The following is a 24,995-nucleotide window of genomic DNA, read 5'->3' as shown; positions in this document are numbered from 1 at the left end:
CACCAGACTCCTCTGTCTATGTAGTTCTCCAGGCAAGAATACTTGAAGTGGGTAGCCATTCCCTTCTCCAAGGTATCTTCCTGACCCAGGGATCAAACCTGGGTTTCCTGCATAGCAGGCAAATATTTTACCCTCTGAGCTACCAGGGAAGCCCATAGAAATGTGTAGATATACATGAATGTACATATAGAGAATTTAGTAAAATTTATATGCATATTAGCTAACATAAAATTCCTTTAAATGATATGACAGTATCTTTGAGAGTGAAACATTCACTTGGTCAATGAAGAGTTTGATCTGCTTGTTAAGCCATTAAACTGATGTAATATTTACTAATGAATTATTTTCTCCATTGAAATATTTAAGCATCAATGAAGTAAAAAGTCTGCACTGCAAAGCTTTAGAAAGAATAAAATACACTATGATAATAAAAGTTATATTCATCAAGAAATTAGTAGGTCTGGGATGGAAGAATTTTGTGAAAAGTTAAAATGCAAATTTGAGGTGCCATTTTACACAAGGATTCTTTGTATCTGACTCCCTAAAAGGGACCAAAATGGTTATCTCTACCTGTGAAAACTGCAGTTACCAGGCACTGTGTTAATCGATCGTGGTGTGCAGCCTAAATATACATTTTATTTTCACATGAAGATGTTCCTGTAACAGAGGGCCGAAGTCCCTGCACTTGGTTTATTTAGGCTAAATTGCTGAAAAGATAAATGTATTTAGTGGCAATCTGAAATATATACAATGAGGATAAGATCATTTAGAGAGCCCTCAAACTACAGAGAAAGATACTTTCATCCTAGGAAGACAAAATGCTCCTTAAATCTCAGAAAGGGAGGGAGAAATATGATTTCAGGGATTCTTAAACTATATATAATACATATGTATACATGTATGTGTATTCTAAGATATATATGTATCTTTTTGAGCATAAGATATTGTTTATTCTTCACATGTTGGCCTGATACTAAGGAATGAGTTAGATGCCCTAAAAGCAAAAGAACAAAGAAATTGAAATTGTTGGAGGACAAGAATGTGTTGTAACACAATGTCAAGGACAAAGCATCTTAGATACAGCTTTTAGAGATGCTGTTAGGAAGTAAGCTGTGCCAATCACATTCATTGTCATAGCCTTGGCAACCATCATGGGGTCTGGCACATAGTACTTTCTTGAGAAATACATTGTTATGAAGAATGAACACTGTTGCACACATCCCCCTCAAGGCCTAATTTGAAAATTAATAATGCAAAAGAGATTATTCCCTTGGACTATGTTGATGTGTGCTAAGTCGCTTCAGTCGTGTCCAATTCTTTGTGACCCTGGGGACTGTAACCTTCCAGACTCCTCTGTCCATGGGATTCTCCAGGCAAGAATACTGGAGCAGGTTGCTATGCCCTTCTCCAGGGGATCTCCCCGACCCAGGGATCAAACCCATGTCTCTTAGTCTCCTGCATTGGCAAGCGGATTCTTTACCACTAGTGCCACCTGGGAATTCCAAAAAGAAAGGGCTCGTCCGGATCCTGAACCTGGTACCTCTCATGCCAAGGCAAGAACTGTACCCTGTAGACCAACCAGCCAGCCGCCCTATGCTGATGGTTATGTTGATGGCTATCTATTAACTAGGGTATGTATTCATTCAAAACTATATCTTTAAAATACTGAAAAAGAGTTCATACTTAAAAAGAGTTCAAAGTAGACATTCTCATAAGATTCCTAAATAAGTGTTTCCATAATGTTATTAGTTCCCTTGAACATAATTCTGAATCAGAAAGTCAAAATGAGTCCAAAAGCTCTTTACTATTTGAAAGAAAAAAGAAAATTTTCCTTATGAAATTCCAAGAGATTAAAATGTGCACAAAGTTTTTCACTGCAGTAGTAAATATGGGAAAATAGAAACAAACTAATGTACCCCAAAACGGATATTATTAAATTATTTATGGCAATTACATGTATGCAGTCATGAAATGATAATGAGGATGACTTAGAAAACAAAATTCTTCTGACTATGCTGACTGAAGAAAGCAGAATAAAGAATTGTACATACATTGATTACTGTACATGAAAACCTAAGAATACATATATTCCATATGCTTGACATTATATGGCCAATAATCCTAGTTGCAGTACTATTTGTAAGAGCAAAAACCGAGAATGATCTAAAAACTAAAAAATATCACCAAAGGAAACTGGTTAAATAAGTTCTATTATATCCATACTTTAGAATGCTGTATGGCATTAAAATCAACAAACTACTGATATGAAATTATTTCTGGGACCGTTTTAAGCAAAAGAAGAATGGTACAGAACCATGTTATTGTATGTTACCAAGTTAATTAGGATTTTGTACATAATGCCTGTATATAAAGAGAATATTTCTGAAAAATATGCAAGAAACTGCCAACAGTGTTTGCATTAGTATGGAAACTGGTGCTTGGGGAGCAGGAGTGAGTGAGAACTACTCTTCACAGTCTATTCTTGGCTATTGTGTAAATTTATGTGTTATTTATTTATTTGAAACATTAACAAATTTAACACTTAAAAATTTTTTCCATCATCCCTACTTGAGTGTGCAATCAGTATATTTTTGTTTCTTTACAAAAAATCCCAGACACTCTCCATTTCCCCGTGTTACTAGACATGCTTCACCTGCTTATGTTTGCCCAGTTGATCTGAAGGACACAGCACTGCTTTTCTGTGCCATAACATGACCTTGGCAACTTTTGCTTCCAGCTCTCATTTCAATGCTATTTTTTCCAGTTCTAAATAATTCATTTTTTCTTCCAGTTTTATTAATGAATAATTGCATATAGCACTATAAAAACTGATATAATGATTTATATAGTATAAATGGTCTGGCTTACATACATCATGAAATGATTGCCACAATAAGTTTAGTGACATCCATCATCTCATATGGATACAAAGGAAAAGAAAAAAAAATCATGTTAGAGTCTCTTGGACAGCAAGGAGATCAAACCAGTCAATCCTAAAGGAAATCAACTCTGAATATTCATTGCAGGGACTGATGCTGAAGCTGAAGCGTCAATACTTTGGCCACCTGATGTGAAGAGCTGACTCATTGGAAAAGATCCTGATGCTGGGAAAGATTGAGGGCAGGAAGAGAAGCGGGCAACAGAGGATGAGATGTTTGGATGGCATCATTGACTCAATGGACATGGTGAATTTGAGCAAACTCTGGGAGACAGTGAAGGACAGGGAAGCCTGGAGTGGTGCAGTCCACAGGGTCACAAAGAGTTGCACAGGACTTAGTGACTGAACAACAATAACATTTTTAATAGCATTTGTTACGTAAGTTGATTTTCCTCATACAGTAAATGCCAAAATGTTGACATTACTACAGCACCTCCTTTCTCAAAGGATGTCTTTCTTCCTTACAAAGGATTTAATTCAGCACATGAGAGACAAACTGCATTCTTACATTTCGTACAATTTCAGAGTTGTTTCAAGTAAGGCACCTTTTATTCATGTTACAAATGTACAATTGTTTGTCCTCTGACAGGCAGTTCACTCTCAAGGCTAAGTTCCCTAGATGCCAGCAGAATATCTAGAGCCAACGGGATACAAGTTGCAACACAGCAGCAAAGCCTAGTATATAATAGATTGTGAACTGGTAGGTAACCCTACAGTTTGATGTGGGATTAAAATTTAAGACTTTTCTCATCTTTTCAAATATGCAAATTTGAGAACTCATTATTAATTAAAAATATTATCTAAACAAGTGTCAATAGTTACATTCATAGGAATCTTTCAACTAGCAAAGTTTATCCCTATTTGAAACAAATAAGGCTTTTTTATTTTTAAAAAGTGAGACTACCAATCACAGATGTTAGCCATCAAAATGCTTGGATTCACAACAGGCAATCTTTGGCCTCTACTACCTCATTTGTAAAACAGCATCTAACTGGTAGGTGAAGAAGATGCTTGAATGGGTAACTTGATGTAGCAGACACAATGGCCAAGGCATGGGAGCACTTGATAATGGGTGCTCTGATGAGCAACAGCGGCATTGTTGTCATTAATTATAAACACCAGTAGATGGTTCACAGCAGCTCTAGGATATGAAAAACTGCTGGTTCTTTTCATTCATCAATTTTTCTTTTCCAGCGAAAATGTTACCCATGAAATGGCTATGGTTCCATATGTGTGTGTGTGTTAGTCGCTGAGTCGTGTCTGATTCTACGTGACCCCAAGGACTGTAGCCCACCAGGCTTCTCTGTCCATGGGTTTTCCCAGGCAAGAATACTGGAGTGGATTGCCAGTCCGTCCTCCAGGGGATCTTCCCGACCCAGGGATTGAACCCGGGTCTCCTGCATTGCAGGCGGACTCTTTATCATCTGAGCCACAATGCCATTGGGTCCATATAGTAGTAGGTAATACTCAGCCTACATACCAGCACTTTTCAAACTTTCATGATCATGTGACATACTTTTTGACCTTGTTAAAATGCAGATTTTGATTTGGTAGGTCTGGAGTGGAGCCTGACACCCCACATTTCTGACAAGCTCTGAAATGACTCTGTTGTTACTAGTTGCAGAGTACCAACCACATACCACCATGGACTTCACAAAGGGTGAGAATGACATGGCAATGAATTTCAAACAACATACACATGTGTGCAACCAAATTAGAATTTTCTTTTTCTCTCATGCTTACCTCATCGAGCAGCAGTTACATTTCTTAGTTCTGAAGTAAATGCAAGTGTGCAATGGAAGGACAAGCAGAACGTCCTCCCTACATTAATTCCTAGTAGATACAAAGGCAAGGGGAAAAACCCCAGTAATATCTTTCATAATGAAAGGATCACACTTACAATGGCTTTTTAAGTGAAAAGGTAAAGATTTTAACCTTGAGATACTTTAAAAGACTGATAATTGTTATTTCCTTTCTTATCATAATAGAAGTATACAGCCATAGTTTATATTCACTCTGACCCAATGACAAAACAAGGTATTAACAAAATCCTTTTTCTGGTGTAACTAAATATTCATGTATCTAAAAAAACTACTGAAAGCTAAATAGTTTGATAGGTAAGAACACTGTACACTCAGTATGCTGATACAGCCTAGCTCTTAAGAATTCTGGAAACATCTGCTAAGCTTTCATTATTATTTGTATTGCTATGCAAGAATTCCTTTGATTTGCTTGAGGTTAACTGGTGAAAAATATAATTCAAATATGGTAAAATAATACTCTAAATTCTAAAACTCAGCACACAGGCAAAAACATTCCTAGAAGCTATATGATCCAGCTCAATTTTGGTTTGGATTTTTAGGCTTGGGAAAAAAAAGAAAAAACAAAACTGAGATTCGTGGTACGAAAATATAAATATTCATAGCACAACCAAGTACCACAAATATACTCAAAATATTTTTGAAAACATTGTTTATCAAACAGTACTTACTTTTATTATATGCAACACACTCTGATACTTCTATTTTTCCTTTTACCTTTTTCTTTTAATGCTGGTCATGCTTTCCGTACTCAGTTGATTTTATGGCCCACTAATTAGTTATTCAAACTTCTGAGTTGACAATAATGCATCCTTGGGTAACTTCTGGTTCTCTGGAAATTTATAGATGCAACAGATATTCAAGAATTGAAGACATGTATGATGGTCATAGACCAAAATACATGTCAGAGAGCCTGTACAAGGGCATTTCAATGGCAGCTAAAAATTAGAAACCTCATCTCCACCAATACACCCAATATAAATGTTTTCTCCCCTTCTTTCTTTGGAGGATAATATAAGAAAATCACCTTTCACACTTAGGTAGGATTAAGGGAGGTCAAATGACCCAATTACTATTTAAGAAGCAAATTAAGAATTAATATGGGTCAGAACTGTTGGACATAAGGAAATGTGCAGGTAGCAATGTAGAGTCTTTTAAATAAATTCTAATACAGTAAACTGCATTGACCTGGGAGCTACATTGGTGAACCAAACGAATACTATTCTAACATAAACTGGAACTCTTTGGGACTTGTAAATCACAGACAAACATAAAAATAAAATAAGATTTTGGCTTGTGTTGACTCACTTCATGTTTGCAAGGACAAACCTTTCAGAAGTTCAAGCAGCACAGAAATATTACAGACTAAGAAGAGTGCAGGCACTTTTGTCTCAGTTATACAGAAGAAGAAACAGAGCCGTCAAGTGTGAGAGATAAGAAACTAAAGGAAATAAAATCAGGAAACCTAAATGAAGTTCACTGAAACCACGTATCTTTGCTTGGTTGGTTGCTAGATCTTTTTTTTTTTCCCCCAATGGAAGCATTAAGTAATAAGTAAGTAGGTAGCAGAGAAGTAAGTAAATAAGTACATAAATACATGGAAAGCACGTTCCAGATGGTAGTAAGACAAACTGTTTAGAGGAGAGTAACACTACTGAGTGGGTAGTACAGAGGAGTTCTGCTTGAAGGATTGAGTAACATTCCTTATTCTTTCCTGTACAGTTCTTCTCTGATTCCATATGGGAAATACAAGAATAGTGATGAAAGAATCCCCAGTGCAGTGTTGAATACCATGTGGGGGCTTGAGAGTTACTTTGAGTGTAAGGAAGTTAGCTGAATATTTTTAAAACAGCAATATGATAGGGTTACGGGTGGGGATTAAATTCCTTATATTTTTTATCTCTAAATGGTTCAAAGGAAGTTATTTATTCTGATAATTCACCAATAGTTATTAGTATATTTAGTGTATGCATGTCAGGATAAAGTATATGTTTAATAGACTAGCAGGTCATACCACAATATTCTTCCTCTCAGAGATAAACTTTTTCATAACCCTCTCAAGGGCTTCTGGAAACATCAGTTTTTTGCTCAGCTGAATTACTCTGACAGCTTTGACATTACATTATCATCACAAGACTGTGATACCCTTAAATGAAGATTCACGGGAAATTAAAAATAAAAAGAATTAACACAAGTCTGCAAAATACCAGATGAGAATATCAAAGGTTACTCAGATAAAAACTTGATATTTTCTGGTTCAATTAATCATAACTTTATGTGCTTTAATGCGGGAAGCAAACAATCCATGCTGTTCCCTCAACACCCCTCCATTCCCACTTCACACAAGTTGCTACATCCGTATTTCATTTTAGACTTTTTTAAAGAAATGTTATTTTAGCATCCTATACCCTACAATGATCTTTCCATATGGATTAGTTCTGATTCTAACTGATTTTCCCTGCAACTCAGCCTTTTTTCAGTCCAATCAAAAAGAGGAATATTGCCTAGCAGGGTCTTTATAGTTCTATGATAGATTTTTCTAAGCAAGCGCTATGCCTCTTACTTCAATATGGTCCATCAATAAGATATCACGCTAACATACAATAAACTAAATTGCAAAGATCAGTCATTCTTACTTTCCGTGCAAGTCTGGTCCTACAAAGCACTGTGTGTGCACACTCAAACACACACACAGTGAAATACTCTTAACTCTGGTGTTCCCTTCCAGAGTCACATCATTTAATTGCTTTGGGAATTTTTTTTTTCAAGAAAGGTTATCAGGACAACAATGACAAGAATGTCCAACACGAAAAGTGGACATGTTTGTACCTGAGTTTTAAATGGCAATTTTTATTTGTTTCTATAATCATCCATTTATTTTAAGAGCACCAGCTAGAACTGGAGTTTGGAAGACTACGCATGAAGAGGAAAGATGAAACAGATGCAATACACAGTTAAGATCAAAGAGCCCCATCAATTCATTCGGGGAGTCAAGATCCAGCTGAGCCTCGGAGCCTTGTCTGCATAATAAGAAAGGTTGACTAAAACATAAGGATTAAACAGATGAGCTGTCTCCTGCAGAGGCGCGGGAGGGAAGCCCCACTGAGACACTTGTAAAGACACTTTGGAAGCGCACACCTGCTCTTCCACAGTCAAACCTACAGGAGACCAGCCTGGCCAAGACGTTCCACTAAAGTACTAAATCGCTAGTCTGAAGAGAAAAGAATATATGTCCAATGGATGTCTTTTTATTTGTCAAGATCTTGTTTTCAGTCCCAGAAAATGACAAATTAATAAATCACCTCCATTTTTCCAAGGTGACTTACCAAGTGCTTGCTTTTCAAAACTGAAAAAAAATATAGTGCAAATTTTCCTATTTCATTAAACAGTATTAGGACAATGCCTACCTCATGATTAAGTTTTTTCAAATGAATAGTGTTTCTCGAGACAATCTTGAATAATATTAGTAAATAAATGCTAGTTCCATTTTCCATTCTCAGGAAATTATCTTTTTTTAAGTGTAGCCCATGTTTTTATGAACACAGTTCTGGGTTATACTCACAGCTACCCTAAATTGTGTAATTTGGTTCTAAATAGCAAGAATACAGCATGGAAGCCAAATGCGCTTCAAGCACTGTGCCTGTGACAAATGATACATTTATTCTAAACACCTCACCACAATGTTATTTTGTAGCTTCTGATAAGAAATTATTCCAAACACAAAAATAATTTTCTGTTAAGAAAGCTAACCTGCTTTAAGAAAGTTAAGACATCCAGGCCTTTAGCAACCCAGACCTGCTGGGATAAAAATTGTCCAGGCTTGTAACAGCAGATTTCACATTTAATTTTTAAACTCCGGCTCTGCTATGAATTAATGTTCTCAAGCATTTCACATAGGGTGATTTAAATATGTAATTAACAGACCTAAATAAATGGTAAGCATTAGCTTTTGTTTTATTCACCAAAACAAGCAATCAAATTTGAAGTGAGAGCAAGGAAATCTCTCAGGAGCAGAACAAGTTGCAAAATGTCAAGAAGTGGCTTCATGGGGTTGAAGTGCAATCTCTGACCTGCTCCCTATTAGTCTAATTATATTATCACTCACTCACTCAACCAGCCAACCAACACATTTTTAGTGTTGATTATGTGTAAGGCACAATAAGAGATACAGAGAATTACACATGAACCATAAGTAACAATTCTACACCACAACACCAAATGCGTGATGGGAATAAATTCTTGCAGAAGTGGATCATTGAGGGATGAGGAAATAGAAGTCTTTGTTTAGCAGGTGAGATTCGATTAGAACATGAGGGATAAGGTAAAGAGAGAGGTGAAGTGGAGAGGGGGACTGGTTTTCCAGGGGAAAAGTGCAGATAGAAGAACCCAGAATCTAGTTTGAGAGACAGCACACCATTCCATTGGCTAGACAGACATTAAATGTAAGCTTAAAATAGTTTGAAAAAAGTGAAAGTGCTAGTCACTCAGTCAGTTCTGATTCTTTTTAACCCCATGGATGGTAGCCCACCAGGCTCCTCTGTCCATAGGATTCTCCAGACAAGAATACTGGAGTGTGTAGCCATTCCCTTCTTTAGGGGATCTTCCCAATCCAGGGATCGAACCCATTTCTCTTGCGTTGCAGGCAGATAGATTCTTTACCAACTGAGACACCTGAGAAGCTAGCCTGAAGAGGTTTAACAGGTAATTATTAGAAGACTTTGATAGTACTAAACTAGTTACTAGTTTACTCCAGTCTTCCTCTAGATGTAGTCCGGAGAATCACTTGGCATTTCTATTGAAAACCCAGATGATCTGACCCACTCCAAATTGTGTGAATCAGAATCTTCAGGGATGAGACCTGAGAAACTGGATTTTTGAACAAGTTTGCAAGTTATGATATTATTTTTCATTTTTTAGAGGTAACAGGGAACCTTTAAAGTCAGGGAGATGTGAACTGAAGGATATGTTAGAACTTGAGGAAGGGAGAACACGGAGACAAAAAGAAAGTCTGGGCAAGTAGCCCAACCCAGAACTTCTTATTTTAACTGGGTTTGTGGTGATAAAAATCACCTCTGCTCCAAAGAAAAATCGATATTTTCATTTCTCTCAAAAGGCTTTAATCCAAAATCTCATCAGAAATTCCTTCCCATCAATATTCCAATATGTTTTAAGACTGACTTTGAAGTTCAACTGATTTTATAAGACGTTACTATTTCCTTAAAGAAAAACTTTTTAAAAGTACGCTATTCTTCTGATAATTCTGTTTAAAGTGCCCATCTTCAGAAGGTCTCACACAATTCTAATTCTTCAGTTAAACGTTAGTTTGGTTAATCACTAGTTCAGTTCAGTTCAGTTCAGTCGCTCAGTCGTGTCTGACTCTTTGTGACCCCATGAATCGCAGCACCCCAGGCCTCCCTGTCCATCACCAACTTCCAGAGTTCACTCAGACTTACGTCCATCGAGTCAATGATGCCGTCCAGCCATCTCATCCTCTGTCGTCCCCTTCTCCTCCTGCCCCCCATCCCTCCCAGCATCAGAGTCTTTTCCAATGAGTCAACTCTTCGCATGAGGTGGCCAATCACTAGAGAGATTAGAAAATCATCCATAAATACTATAATAGTGCTTAAAAATTAAGAGAATAAATAATATTCATTGCTGATGAAGGTATTGAGAAAAAGAATTATTAATATATATTTTGAGAGTTTAAACTGGCACACCATCTCCGGGAGCAGCTGTTAAAACCCAACAAAATTTTAAATGCCCACACTTTTAACAAAAGAAATAGTGCTTCTAGTAGTCTAGCTTTAGAAAAGCAACCATAGAGATGCATGAGGGTAGATAAAGCACATGCATGTGCACACACGCATAGATGCTCATATAACCACTGATATTCAGAAAAAAGGGACGTTAATTTACATGAACATTAAGAGAATTACATCAGGTTAAATAAGCATTACAGAAAACTACTCAGTTACAGTCATAAATTCCGAAAATTTGTTATTATAGAACAATATTCAAGGTGCATAATTTTAAGTACAAATTATTTTTTTAATGTATATATTGGGGGCAGGAGGAGAAGGGGACGACAGAGGATGAGATGGCTGGATGGCATCACTGACCCAATGGACGTGAGTTTCAGTGAACTCTGGGAGTTGGTGATGGACAGGGAGGCCTGGCGTGCTGCAATTCATGGGGTCGCAAATAGTCGGACACGACTGAGAGACTGATCTGATCTGATCTGAAATAAGTGTTACAGAAAACTGCTCAGTTACAGTCATAAATTCTGAAAATTAATGTTATTATAGAACAATATTCAAGGTGCATAATTTTAAGTACAAATTATTTTTTAATGTATATAATTATTCAATTTTTGATGGAAAAAATGTGTATTCATATGTTTCTTTGTTTACAGAAAAAGTTCTGCTAACAGTGATGGAATTGGAGAATGGAAGTGAAGGGTAGGGTTTTCACATTTTAATTTACATGTGTCTATATCACTTAGGATTTTATAACAATGAGAAAACACACTTTTAAGTAACTTAAAAAATGTTAAAATTTAACTTTTAAGTAGCTAAAAATATAGTATTTACAGCCTATTAAATGCTTGTTAAAGATTTTAAATAACTTCTGAAAATAACATCACTTTTGAAGGTGCTGTTGAGGGGAAACTGGCTTCCTTTCATTTTAATTAATTAGTTCTCAAAATTTAATAGAATTGCAGCCTTTAAAAATCATTCATGAAAGTTATCAATGCACATACTGACTTCTACTTTACAAAAACATTTCCTTTTTAATTATCTATCAATCTTTCCACTTGATGGAAGGAACACTATATTTACATTTCTAAATTGTATGAAATAAATATATACCCTTAATATTAAAGATTATAGACTAAAGTATGTAATTATGCTATGTAATCATTCATTAGGACTTCTCTGATAGCTCAGTTGGTAAAGAATCCTCCTGCAATGCAGGAGACCCCGGTTCAAGTCCAGTTAGATTCCTGGGTCAGGAAGATCTGCTGGAGAAGGGATAGGCTACCCACTCCAGTATTTTGGCCTGGAGAATTCCATGGACTATGTAGTCCATCGGGTTGCAAAGAGTCAGACAGGACTGAGCGACTTTCACTTTCAATCATTCATTAGATACTTTTCATAAGACGACTTTCACTCACTCTCTGATTTAATACTATTAAGTGCTTAGTTCCCATAAAACATCCTAACATAATTTATGGGAATGTTGAAGAGAAGTGTCACTTATTTGTGTCTGACTCTGCGACCCCATGGACCGCAGCCCACCAAGCTCCCCTGTCCATGGAATTTTCCAGGCAAGAATACTGGAGTGGGTAGTCATTTCCTTCTCCAGGGGATCTTCTCGACCCAGGAATCAACCCAGGAATCGAACCCATTTCTCTTGCACTGCAGGCAGATTCTTTACCGGCTGAGCTGAGGGAAACCCCTATGGGAATGTTAAATTCGAACATTTACTTTACATTTAAGTGTAGCAACAATTTGTTCTCATAATTTCATTCAATAGATGCTATTTAAATCACTAATTTTATACTGTACTAAAGATAGGTTTTTCCTACACCAACAAAGCAATTAAAAATTAAGAAATTTATACAATTTTTTAAAAGTTATGAAATATCTTTAAACTTTTACACATTATTAAAAAAATAATTTCATCATGAAATTTAGTTAAGTAATTTATATATTTATAGTTAGGTAATTTATGTATTTCTCAGGTTTAATTTTCCAACTTTAAGCAACTGGCTTTAATCTGAATCTCAACTAATTTTAAGAAACATGAGGGAGAAAGTAAAATATAAAATAGTTATAGTGTAAATGAAATCATATTTTCATATATTTAATAGTACTAATGGTATACTTGTTATCATTGCCGGCTGTTACATTAGAGCGAAAGGAACAGCTTTACAAAGCCTGTTCAGATAGGAAATAATATGGAGGAAACTATTTACAGCAGAGTTTTCATAGAATTTGATGGCAATTAGCAAGTCTTACAGCTGTTATTTTATTTAAATTACTTTTAAAGTCAAGCTTTATAAACTGTGAGAATACTTAAACATTGAGTTTTTCAACAAAAGTGGAAACAGTGTCAGACTTTATTTTTCTGGGCTCCAAAATCATGCAGATGGTGACTGCAGCCATTAAATTAAAGGACATTTACTCCTTGGAAGGAAAGTTATGACCAACCTAGATAGCATATTCAAAAGCAGATACATTACTTTGCCAACAAAGATTCGTCTAGTCAGGGCTATGGTTTTTCCTGTGGTCATGTATGGATGTGAGAGTTGGACTGTGAAGAAGGCTGAAGAATTGATGCTTTTGAACTGTGGTGTTGGAGAAGACTCTTGAGAGTCCCTTGGACTGCAAGGAGATCCAACCAGTCCATTTTAAAGGAAATCAGCCCTGGGTGTTCATTGGAAGGACTGATGCTAAAGCTGAAACTCCAGTACTTTGGCCACCTCATGCGAAGAGTTGACTCATTGGAAAAGACTCTGATGATGGGAGGGATTGTGGGCAAGAGGAGAAGGGGACGACAGAGGATGAGATGGCTGGATGGCATCACTGACCCAATGGACGTGAGTCTGAGTGAACTCCGGGAGTTGGTGATGGAGAGGGAGGCCTGGCGTGCTTCGATTCATGGGGTCGCAAAGATTCGGACACGACTGAACGACTGATCTGATCTGATCTGATCTGGATCCTTTCTATAAGTGTAAAACTGAAAAATTCAATAGAATAAAATATTATATAAAAGGTTTTCTCTTGCTAAATGACCAGCTATTCCTGGAGTAGTTTCTGCATTATTTTGACATCAATACATTAAAACTAGAGATTTCATCTCTTACTGACTTAAGACTTTTGAAACCTTGGAATGCAAGGTTACAATCAAGCTCATCCAGAGAACATCTAGGATGAACCAAAAATTATTTATCAACAAAAAGCTTGTAAATGAGACAAAACACATACCTATGAAACAATAAGAAAATATCTTAAAAATAGTGTCACTATGCATAGTACAATCATAGAATAAAAGGATGGGCCACAAAAATACTCATCATAATTTCTCTGGTGTTTCTCAAAAATATTCAGGTTTGGCTGTATTTCCTCATAACTATAACAAACATGTAAGCACATCTCTTAGAATATGCATTCTTCAGCTTTATCAATGCTAGAGGCTCCAATCCTGCCCTAAGACTTATCACCATGTTGTAACGGAAGAACTGAAAAAATTGAGAATAAAATAGGTAAAGCTCCAAAGGCATATATTGGCAGCTCAACAAACGTTGTTTGCTATGATGATTTTTATTTCTTTATGCTATCAGGGAGGGCTTCCCAGGTGGATTAGTGGTAAACAATCCACCTGCCAAGCAAGAGACGTCTGCCAAGCAGGAGACCTGGGTTTAATCCCTGGATCGCGAGGATCCCCTAGAAAGGAAATGGCAACCCATTCCAGTATTCTTGCCTGGGAAATCCTATGGACAGAGGAGCCTGGGTGACTACAGTCCGTGGGGTTGCAAAGATTTGGACAGAGTTTAGCCATTAAGCAGTAGCAGCAGCAGTAGCTATTGGGGTAACTTGTTTATTCATTTAACAAATATTATTCTGCTCCTCCTATGTGCTAGGTAGGATGGTCAGTACAATGCTAGCTGAGGGGGGACAGAAGATGAATAAACGGATATAGTCCCTCAACAAACAGGAGCTGGTGTCCTTGTTTTAAAGATTCTCTCAGAGAAAATAATTCTATAATCTTTCCTTAGCAGTGTTTTCCAAGTCCAACATTGCTTATTTCAACACCTTAAAATACATACCTTTGTTCTCTATTTCTATTTGCTCTCAACAAACACAGTACACACCCTTTAGATGCATTAAGCTTATGACATGTGCATAGTTTTTGTTTTTTAAATATCTTTTTAGGTTTTATACAGAAAGGCAGAATAATAATAATAATACAATAACACTTGTCTTAGTTTAAGCCTAACCATTGAGAAAATTAGGATAAGAAGAAAACTGGTTCCATTTTAAACTTAGGTTACATAAATCATATGAGAAACAATCTGCCCAGGTATGCTGGGAGTTAATGCCATAGCTTTGGGTTTAAGAACCATTACTATTAACTTTTTAAAAATGTTTCACAAAACCAGCACTTCCAAAATATTGAAATTGATCTTAATTCTTCTTAGTATTTGTGCAGCTGCAGAACTTTTCATTTTTTTTTCCGCCAAATACTTCTGCTTCATCTACAACCAATGAATTCATTAACTTCATTATTAATTCAAATGATTTTTTCATTTTTGTAAGCCCCAAGGTTGTCTCACTAAGATCAGCATTCTCTCCGTGTGCCATAAAATGTAATCAATCTCTATTATAGTCATGAAAATGGTATTTGTCACTTTGCTGAGAAAAAAAAATCAATATATCTTCCAAGGCTGAACAGGCATTTAATGCAACGAATTGAAAACTGTTAGAGAAATTTAGCTTGCCAGGAGTTTAGGACAAGCTAATCGAAATCCAGAAAATTCACAGAAGATTAGCCCATGAAATACATAGATATGCCATAGAAATTAATATTTAGATATTAGAATAACCTGTCATCTCCAATCCTGACAAGAAAATGGATTTAGACAGGCGAATCTCCAAGGGGTTGCCATTTTAAAAAACAAAAGTGAAATTACAGACCAGGAAAACATTTCTTGAATATGGTTGATAAATAGAAAAAGTTTCTTTTTCTTTACCTATAAAACTTACCAGGTAAAGAGACACTTCTAGAGTTGCAAAATTGTACGAAACCATAAAGACAGATATACTCTCATTGGAAATATACTGGCTCCGGGGCTTTTTTTGAAGTATAGCATATATGTATAAAGTTTAGTTCAGTTCAGTCACTCAGTCGTGTCCGACTCTTTGCAACCCCATGAATCGCAGCACGCCAGGCCTCCCTGTCCATCACCAACTCCCAGAGTTCACTCAGACTCACGTCCATCAAGTCAGTGATGCCATCCAGCCATCTCATCCTCTGTCGTCCCTGCCCCCAATCCCTCCCAGCATCAGAGTCTTTTCCAATGAGTCAACTCTTCGTATGAGGTAGCCAAAGTACTGGAGTTTCAGCTTTAGCATCATTCCTTCCAAAGAAATCCCAGGGCTGATCTCCTTCAGAATGGACTGCTAACATACTGTATAATGCATGGAACTCTATTTAATGTACTGTGTTGGCCTGAACAGGAAGTTCAAGAGAGGGAATATATGTATAAGTAGGGGCTTTCTATGTGGTGCTAGTGGTAAAGAACCTGCCTGCCAATGCAGGAGGCATAAGAGACGAGACGTGGGTTTGATCCCTGGGTCAGAGAGATTCCCTGGAGGAGGGCATGGCATCCACTCCAGTATTCTTGCCTGGAGAATCCCATGGACAGACGAGCCCGGTAGGCTACAGTCCATAAGGTTGCAAAGAGTCAGACAGGACTGAAACGACTTGACACATGTACACCAACACACACGTGCATATGTCTAGATGATTCATTTTGTTGTGTAGTAGAAAGTGTACAGAGGTTTCCCAGAGCACCGGGTTGGAGCTCCTTGTGTCATTCAGCCAATATCCACTAGCTATCTATTTTACATATGGTAATTTTTATGCTTCAATGCTACGCTCCCAATTCATCCCACCCTCTTCTTCCCCCACTGTCTCCACAAGTCTGTCCACTGTGTCTGTTTCTCTATTGCTGTCCAGTTGTTCATCCATACCGTCTTTCTAGGTTTCATATATATATATATATATATACACACACACATACATGTTAATATATGATATTTGTTTTTCTGATTTACTTCACTCTGTAAAATAGGCTTTAGGTTCATCTACCTCGAAAATTCCCTGTCTTGAGCTGAAATCTCCTTTTTAAAAAGCTATCACTCCTGCTTCTATTCCCACTTTTTTTTTAATTGGAGTGGATTTACAATGTTGGTTAGTTTCTGCTGTATAGCAAAGTGAATCAGTTATACATATATTCATTCTTTTTTAGATTCTTTTTCCAGTTGGTCATTACAGAATCTTGAGTAGAGTTCCCTGTGCTATACAGCAGGTTCTTATTAGTTATCTATATACAGAGTAGTGCATACGTATCAATTCCAATCTCCCATCTAGTCCCATATTCAGAACAATGTAAAGTCAGTCTGTTGCCTATCCTTTGAATCAATCCCCTAAATACTTAAGGTCACCTGTCACTTCTTTTGACTTGTTTCTTCTCTGGGCATTATCTAGTTTCTTCATCCATTTCTCTCAGCACGCCATTTACCATACACATGGTTACAGAAAATTCATGGCATTGTCTTCTGAGATACTCCAATTTATAAATGTGCTGTGCATAGTCACTCAGTCATGTCTGACTCTTTGCTACCCCATGGACTGTTGCCTGCCAGGCTCCTCTGTCCATGTGATTCTCCAGGCAAGAATACTGGAGTGGGTTGCCATGCCCTCCTCCAGAGTATCTTCCCAACCCAGGGATCAAACCCAAGCCTCCCACATCACAGGTGATTCTTTACTGCTGAGCCATGGGGAAGCCCCCTTTTATAGGTTACTCATCCCACCTTTAGTCCTGCTATAATTACTTATTACATTTACTTTTCAAAATGACACTCATCATTTTCTACATGAGACAACTGAGGCAACTTGCCCTGGCTCACACTATAAGAAAATTTCATGGTGAGATTCAAATTCAGGTACCTCTGGGCCAAGTCCAATACGTTTTTCACTATTTCATGCTCTCCTTCTTTAGAAAATTGAAAGAATATGAAAGGGAAAAATGGCAACGGAGACCTTCTAGACTAATTTGTATATTCCTGATAATTAGAAGTATTTTGCCAAAGTATTTTGCCAAGAACTTTGCCAAAAAGTTTATTTTATGTTCTCAGTAGAAAACAATTCTTATTAAGATAACTTTCCTTCTCTGCTCTAGAGTTTCAGTTAGAGATCAAAACAATAAAAGAAATTTCAAATTTGACATTTGTCAGAATTTGAATTTTCAGTCTTTATGACTGAAGAAGTTGACAGAGGTAGAAAGCAGGAAAAAAAGTTTACAAGAGGAGAAACAAGATCCCAGTCATGGACTCCATGTGAATAAATTCTGTTTGTGCAATCACAAATCAACTACTAAATTCAATGTAAAAAAAATGTGCATAAAAAATTCAGCACATCTACTTGTTTGGTGGGAATAAGTCAACATAGGCTAGTGATAAGATTAATTTTTAAAAATTGACCATTTTGGTGGGTGTCACATAGAGTAAACATGCATGACAAAAGTTGTCATCATTTACCAGGTTTTTGGAAACTCCCTAAGTGACAAAAGATCAGGGTGATTTTGACCAAATAATTCAAACAATGACAATTTAGTAAAAACATTCCCCTTAAATAGGCTAGGACTCTATTGAGACAAACTAGACAATCACTTGTTTGAATCATGGCATTATGACTGTACAATATGCCAAGCCTTTCAACTATCTTGAAAATTCAATTTCTTAGAAAATGAAAGTACATGATGGCTTCGTTTCCAACAGATTTTGTGGATATTCAATTCATATGTATGACTTTTTCAATTACAAAATGAATAAGTGACTCATAGAAATCACCTTGGCAATGATGAAAATCAAAGGTTTTATTTTCTCTCAGAGTTTAACTTGCCCCTCTCTGGCTTTCACGAATAGGATTTTCTAATGCTTCCATATTTTGTTGTCACTCTCAGAAAATATTTCTCATAGTTCAACTGTAACTTTCATCAAAATTATGAAGTTGCTTCATTTCTGACGCCACCAAATAAATCAAATTAATTAAATGTATGTCTTTGATTCTAACATGGCAGATCACTATGTCTTACTAGACAGTTAATCCAAGTCTTCTATAAATATGCTTGCTCCATCATAAGTCTCAGAGAGTAAATAAGCTCATGTCAGCTGAGCTATTCACAGTATAATTAATGTAGTCAACAGAGCTCTGGTCACCCACTACGTGTCAAACACTGCTAGATTATGGGGATTTGAAGCAATAAGGTTTAATCCCTTCCCTTCAGGTAGGTTCAGTTTAGTGGGTAAGACATAAATATGAACATAAATTTTCAACACAGTGGGGGTAAAAATAGCATTACAGAGAATCATTTACTTTCACAGATGTCACTGGTCCCCAGAAACATGACCATCACACAGTAGGCACTCTAATAGATATCTGTTGACTAGAGGAACAAGTAAATGAATCACACTGCACTAAGAACAAGGAGGAGAGGCACCTGCATAAAGCCTGGGCACTTACTTGTGCTGGGGATTGGAGTGATGGGTAAGGAAGAGTTGTTTGATTCAACCTGTATTTGCTTCTGGAATATTCTGCCCTCATTCAGTAAAGGGGCAGGTAGGAGAAAGGGAAAGGTACTAAGAGAAGGTAAAACCATCTTAATTGAATATCTAAGAGGATTTTATTTTAAGATGCTTTCTCCTAAATTGCAGACTCTCAGCCTGAACTTTGGAGAAAAGCAGTTATTTTTATTCTGATTACATTGTAGCCCTAAGATAGAAAGTGACATATTTGGATTTAAGTGGTTGAGAGCAGAATCAGACCAGCAAATACAGTATGTAGTCCACTTTGTCACACCCCAGAGAATGTATAAATGACAAAGCTTTTTCTATTTGAAGGCAGACTTCAACGAATTTCTGAGACAGGAAATTAAAGGTTTGACTTAAGACTGCCAACAGAAGAAGAAACTCTATTCCTACAATTCCTACAACTCTATTCCTATAAAAGCTGTATTCCTACAATGCAATTATTCTAAATAAATTTATAATTATCCCTTCTTAAAGGTTTATCTTTATTATCTCTTACTAACCAGAATGCAAGTGTGAATTCAGGCAATTACAAAGATAGCTGTTGAGACAAAGTAATGACGGTCTCCTGGTTAAAATCCTATTCAAATGATGAACTTTCTGAGAACTCATTTTACTACACAAACTCAAGAAAATTAAGCCAACAAGTGTAGGTTTCCTCCACTTATGCTGCCTTACACAATGATGAATCTAGAAGGGAAGGCAAGCTGATTTCTGTCTAAATATTTGTCTTCTTTTAGAGCTGACTTAGAATAAATTAAGTTTTTCTGCCTAAAAGCGCCAAGATAGAAGCAAAATAGAAACAATGTTACAAATCTTGATTATTTAGTCTCTCCTTCTCTATATAATTACATGATCACTTTCAGACTTCAATATTTTGCCTTACTGTCCTTCTCATACCCCTGGATCAATTTCTAACTTAGGATAATTTAACTAATACCTCTACTCTATTCCTGCTTCAATGCTATTCAATGATACTCAAAAAACTTACACTACTGGGCAGGTTGATGCCACTGCAAAGGGATAACTTTAGAGCTCCTTTGCTTACACTTATTCATCTCTCTGTCCTAGTCCTCCAGGCAGGCTGTGATGTATCTTTTCTACTCTTCCTCTCTTGTCAACTGTCAGCTGACTACCTTGCTTCCTACCTTCTAAAGAATGAAAGAGCCAAAGAGGTAGAAGCCTCTTCCTTTTACCATCTGACAATTGTATTAAGCTTCTTCCTTCCTCTCTGGGCGGAGAGAGGTTCTTTTTCCAAGATCCCTTTTCCGGGTGGACTGTATCCTTGTCCATCTCCACCAGGAGTTGCTCCATCAGGTAATCTGCTTCTGTTCTGTTTCTCTTTCATTACAAACATCACTCCCAACAAAATGTTCTCAAATCACTTACTTTTTCAAGAGCCTTCCTTTGATCCCAGCAGTACTGGTAGCTACCATTCTATTTCCCTCCTTTCCTTCAATACCAAATGTGTAGAAAATGTAGGTGGCCTGCCTTTACTGACTCACTTTCTCAAGTTATATTTATTATTCCACCCCTTATAATTTGACATACATTCCTGCTAATTCAATCTTTGAGATGACCATAAACTTCATTATTCCTAATCAAAGGCTGATGCTTAATCTCCATACTGATTGGCAGCTTAGTGGAATCTGGCATCAATAAGATTCCCTTCTGCTCAAAATCCATTCTTCCCCTAAGTCTTTGCTGGATTCATTTGGTCTCCTTTGACAGACCCTTCCATTCTGTCTTTATTGTTGTTTACTTGATAAGTTGTGTCTGACTCTTTTACAACTCCATAGTTTGTAGCCCGCCAGGCTCCTCTGTCCATGGGATTGCCCAAACAAGCATATTGGAGTAGGTTGCCATTTCTTTTTCCAGGGGTTTTTCCTGATTCAGGGATCAAATCTGCATCTCCTGAACTGACAGGCAGGTTCTTTACCACTGAGCCACCAGGGAAGACTTCCATTTTACTCATCTTTTAAATGTGAGCTAGTTTACCAAGTTTCTAGCTGTGGGACTCTTCCATACTTTCATCCCTTCCCTTCGACTGGGGGCTTGGGGGAAAGGTTCTCAACTGGTAAATAAATACTCTGTCCTCTGGTAGAGTCACCTGCCTCAAAAGGCACAAATAATAATGAATAGTCACAACTCTTTTGAGTTCCACACGCACAATGCTAATCTCTGGAGACCTCTACTAGGATTCCTTTCAAGTATTTCAAATGTAGAATTTATTCCCCTCCCTATCCCCAGTACATTTTCATATATCCAGTATTAGCCATAATGGTATTATCATCCATCCAATCTTTTAAACCTGAACATTCAGTGCCACCCTTAAAGATTCCCACTCTCTGTCTCACCACATTCAGTAGGTCACTGACATTTATTAATACTAACTCAGAAATGTTTATTGTATCATATCTTTTTTCTTCATTTTATCATTATGCTTAAAATCAGGGTTTTTTTTATTATTTGGGGAGGCTAGAAAATTATTGGAGAAGGAAATGGCAACCCACTCCAGTGTTCTTGATTGGGATATCTCATGGTCAGAGGAGGCCTGGCAGGCTACACTCCATGGGCTGCAAGAGTTGGCTATGACTAAGCAACTAAACCACCACCGGAAGCTTATAAAATCTTCCTTAATATTCTGTCTTGTTTTTCCTTTTAGCCAGTAAATATATTTTTCCATGGTGACAGAGTAAACCGTCTTAGAAATAATAACAACGAAGTATTTCAAACCACAAGACTGTTTAAAAAACAAAAATATAATCATATATGTTGGTTGACTATTTTCTACAAGATTAGAAATTTTAGATTCCTTTCTTTTGCATTCAAAGCTCACTGCCATCTGACCTCATCACATCTTTCTAATTCATTACCTCTCTTCCTTCACATCCACATAGACTCCAAGCTTCACCATATTGAAATTCCCACCATAACTCTGAGGCTCCTTTGCAGGTATTACTTTTTTCCTCTGCCTAGAATGCTTTTCTCACTATGTCTTCATTCTGTATCTTTTAGTAAACAGCTTGAATTTCATCTTTCTGGGTAAAACCTTTTTCAGTTACCCATAGAGTTCTTGAAACCAATAAACCTTCTCTAACTTCTTGTGTGGCAATGTATCCATTTTCCTGTCATTCTGATTTGACAATGAAGTCTTTTAGGACAGAGAATTTATCTCACTCATCTCTGTATCTTCAGAGCTTTAGCAGAGTGCCTTGATTATAGAAAGAAGTTAGTAAATATCAAATTAATACATTTTTGATGCATACATATTTGGCATTAATCACTGAAAATTAATGATGGGAATATAGTAAGGTAAAGAAACTCACCATTATTTTCAATAAGTCTACCAGGTTAAACACAAACATTACTTTTACAAATTAGGTAAATATGTCATAAAGACAGTAGATTTTTAAGTCATTTATAAACTATATTTACAGGGCATATTTGTACAATTAAGATTGTTTGATAACAAATGCATTACTGTCAACTATAATATAAAATCTTATATAGTCATATATGTTTATATTTTTCAGTCTACTTATCTAATTTATATATATTGAGAATATAACTTACCATTAAATGTATTTACAATAGCTGTCAGTTCAGTTCAGTCACTCAGTCGTGTCCGACTTTTTGAGACCCCATGAATTGCAGCACGCCAGGCCTCCCTGTCCATCACCAACTCCCGGAGTTCACTCAGACTCACGCCCATCGAGTCAGTGATGCTATCCAGCCATCTCATCCTCTGTGGTCCCCTTCTCCTCCTGCCCCCAGTCCCTTCCAGCTATAATGGCCTTTTTTATTAAAATAATTTTTTAATATTAAAATGACTTCATACATACAGAAGTCAATAAATGTTTTAAATGGTTAATACCTTCATATATAAAATTTGTTGTGTATTTATCCTCTTTGACAATGCATAAGAAAATAAACTGCTTTTCAGGTACCCAGATCTGACCATACTTTCTTTCTGTCCTATCAGAAAATTTACAAATCAGACTAACTTTTTTTTTGGCAATTAAATCAATATAAGTAGAATATTTCTTAAATTCATTTTAAAAACTGTCATGGCAGTGATCTCAAAACTTAAGCCTAATTCTTAAATTTTTCTTTGTATTATATTGAAATCTCTAGAAGAATAAAAACAAGTGATTTTAGTAAAACAGAAGCCACCTGTGTATTACCCACCCATTATTAATATGCAACAGCAACTGTGTCCATTTTGTTAGTTGGTGGGTCAAAAGAACAAGAGTTAGTAATACATGGCATTGTTACCATATATTGTTACGGTTTTCACGAAAGGAACCGTCTGTAGTCACAGTAAAAAACCTGAAATAGTCACTACTGCAGAAGACAAGTGTTGAGAATCTCAGTTTCCACTGTGAACCTTTTCAGTCTTTGTTGTCATATCCAAGCATTTGCTGTCTAGCGCTACCTGGGAAGCCACCTCGAAGATATGGTGAAAATAAATATAAGAATAAATAAAACTGACCACTTTTGACAAATGTAATTCTGTCTAAGAATTTTTTATTCATATTTCTAAAATGACACACAATAATACTCGGAGTCCTTTTATGGGAATACAAAAGCCAGTGACTGACGCTGAGATTTTATGATATTACATCCATTACACATGAACGTTATTGTGCTAATAATACTTTTAGGACAATATTTTAACATTATAATGATAATGCTAATGTAAAGTATGAAGTGTATTTTAGGAAATCCAGCCATTTAAATTTAGACTAAACCGAGTAATTTAAATGAGTGTGTGTGTACATTCTCAATCAGGTATTGACATCTATTTCCATTGAGCTTGAGACACTATAGTTTAGTAAGACAGGGCCATACTAATTAATAAATGATTAACAAGACCCAGATTTCTTGTTCAGCTTAAGAAAATTTCTGGAAGTTCATTAAAAATAACTATAAGCTCTGCAATTGTATATTGTGGTTCTAAAGAACTCTGAGAGCTGACAGTTAATAAAATGGGTTCAGAAGGTTCAATATACATGAAGAAGACAGAGCTGGCTCTTAGTAAGATGTAGCGAGCAAAGAGTAGAACAGCAAGAAGGGATCTGGTGGTATGAGTGAAAAGAAACACAAAGCAAGAGAAAGAGAAAGAAGGTTTTGAGTTTGATGTCTGTGATGGGAAATACTTAAAAGATCTTGAGCAAGGGAGTGACATATTCAACATAAAAGTGAGCAAATATGACTCTGAAGGCTGCAATGGGTTTTACAGACATGAAAAAAATGAAAGGGTAAGCAAAATGTCTGGGAATCTAGTGACAAGGGACATAAAGACTGCCATTTACATCATTTGATATTCTACCCTAGTATTCTGCCCTTGTGAGCTTCCCTGGCAGTTCAGATGGTAAAGAATCTGCCTGCAATGAGGGAATCTGGGTTCAATGCCCTAGAGAAGGGAATGGCAACCCACTCCGATATTCTTGCCTGGAGAATTCAGAGAAGGCTGGTGGCCAACAATCCATGGGGTCACAGATAGTCAGACACAAATGAGCAACTGACACACACGCATGCACGCACACACACACACATTCTGCCCTGTGCACCAAAGAATGGAGATAATTTATATGCCATTGACATTAATTTCAAATGATTAGAGATATATTTACTCTACATTATTCATTTAAGTCTGATGTCTGATGTCACAATCCATAGGTCAGAATTCACAGCTCTCGTGTGTGTGTGTGTGTGTGTTTATGTGTGGGTGTGTTAGAGGGAGAGGGTTGTTAAAAGGATCATTGTTGAATATTTGAACTAGTCACCAACCAGTTTCATAGAAACATCTGAATTTCCAACTTTATAACCAGAAGATCGTTAAAAGTTAAAATC

This window comes from Bos javanicus, chromosome 5, assembly GCF_032452875.1.
Source record: "Bos javanicus breed banteng chromosome 5, ARS-OSU_banteng_1.0, whole genome shotgun sequence".
In the NCBI taxonomy this organism is placed as follows: domain Eukaryota; kingdom Metazoa; phylum Chordata; class Mammalia; order Artiodactyla; family Bovidae; genus Bos; species Bos javanicus.
The sequence above is the reverse complement of the archived record's forward strand: the minus strand, read 5'-3'. Positions refer to the sequence as shown.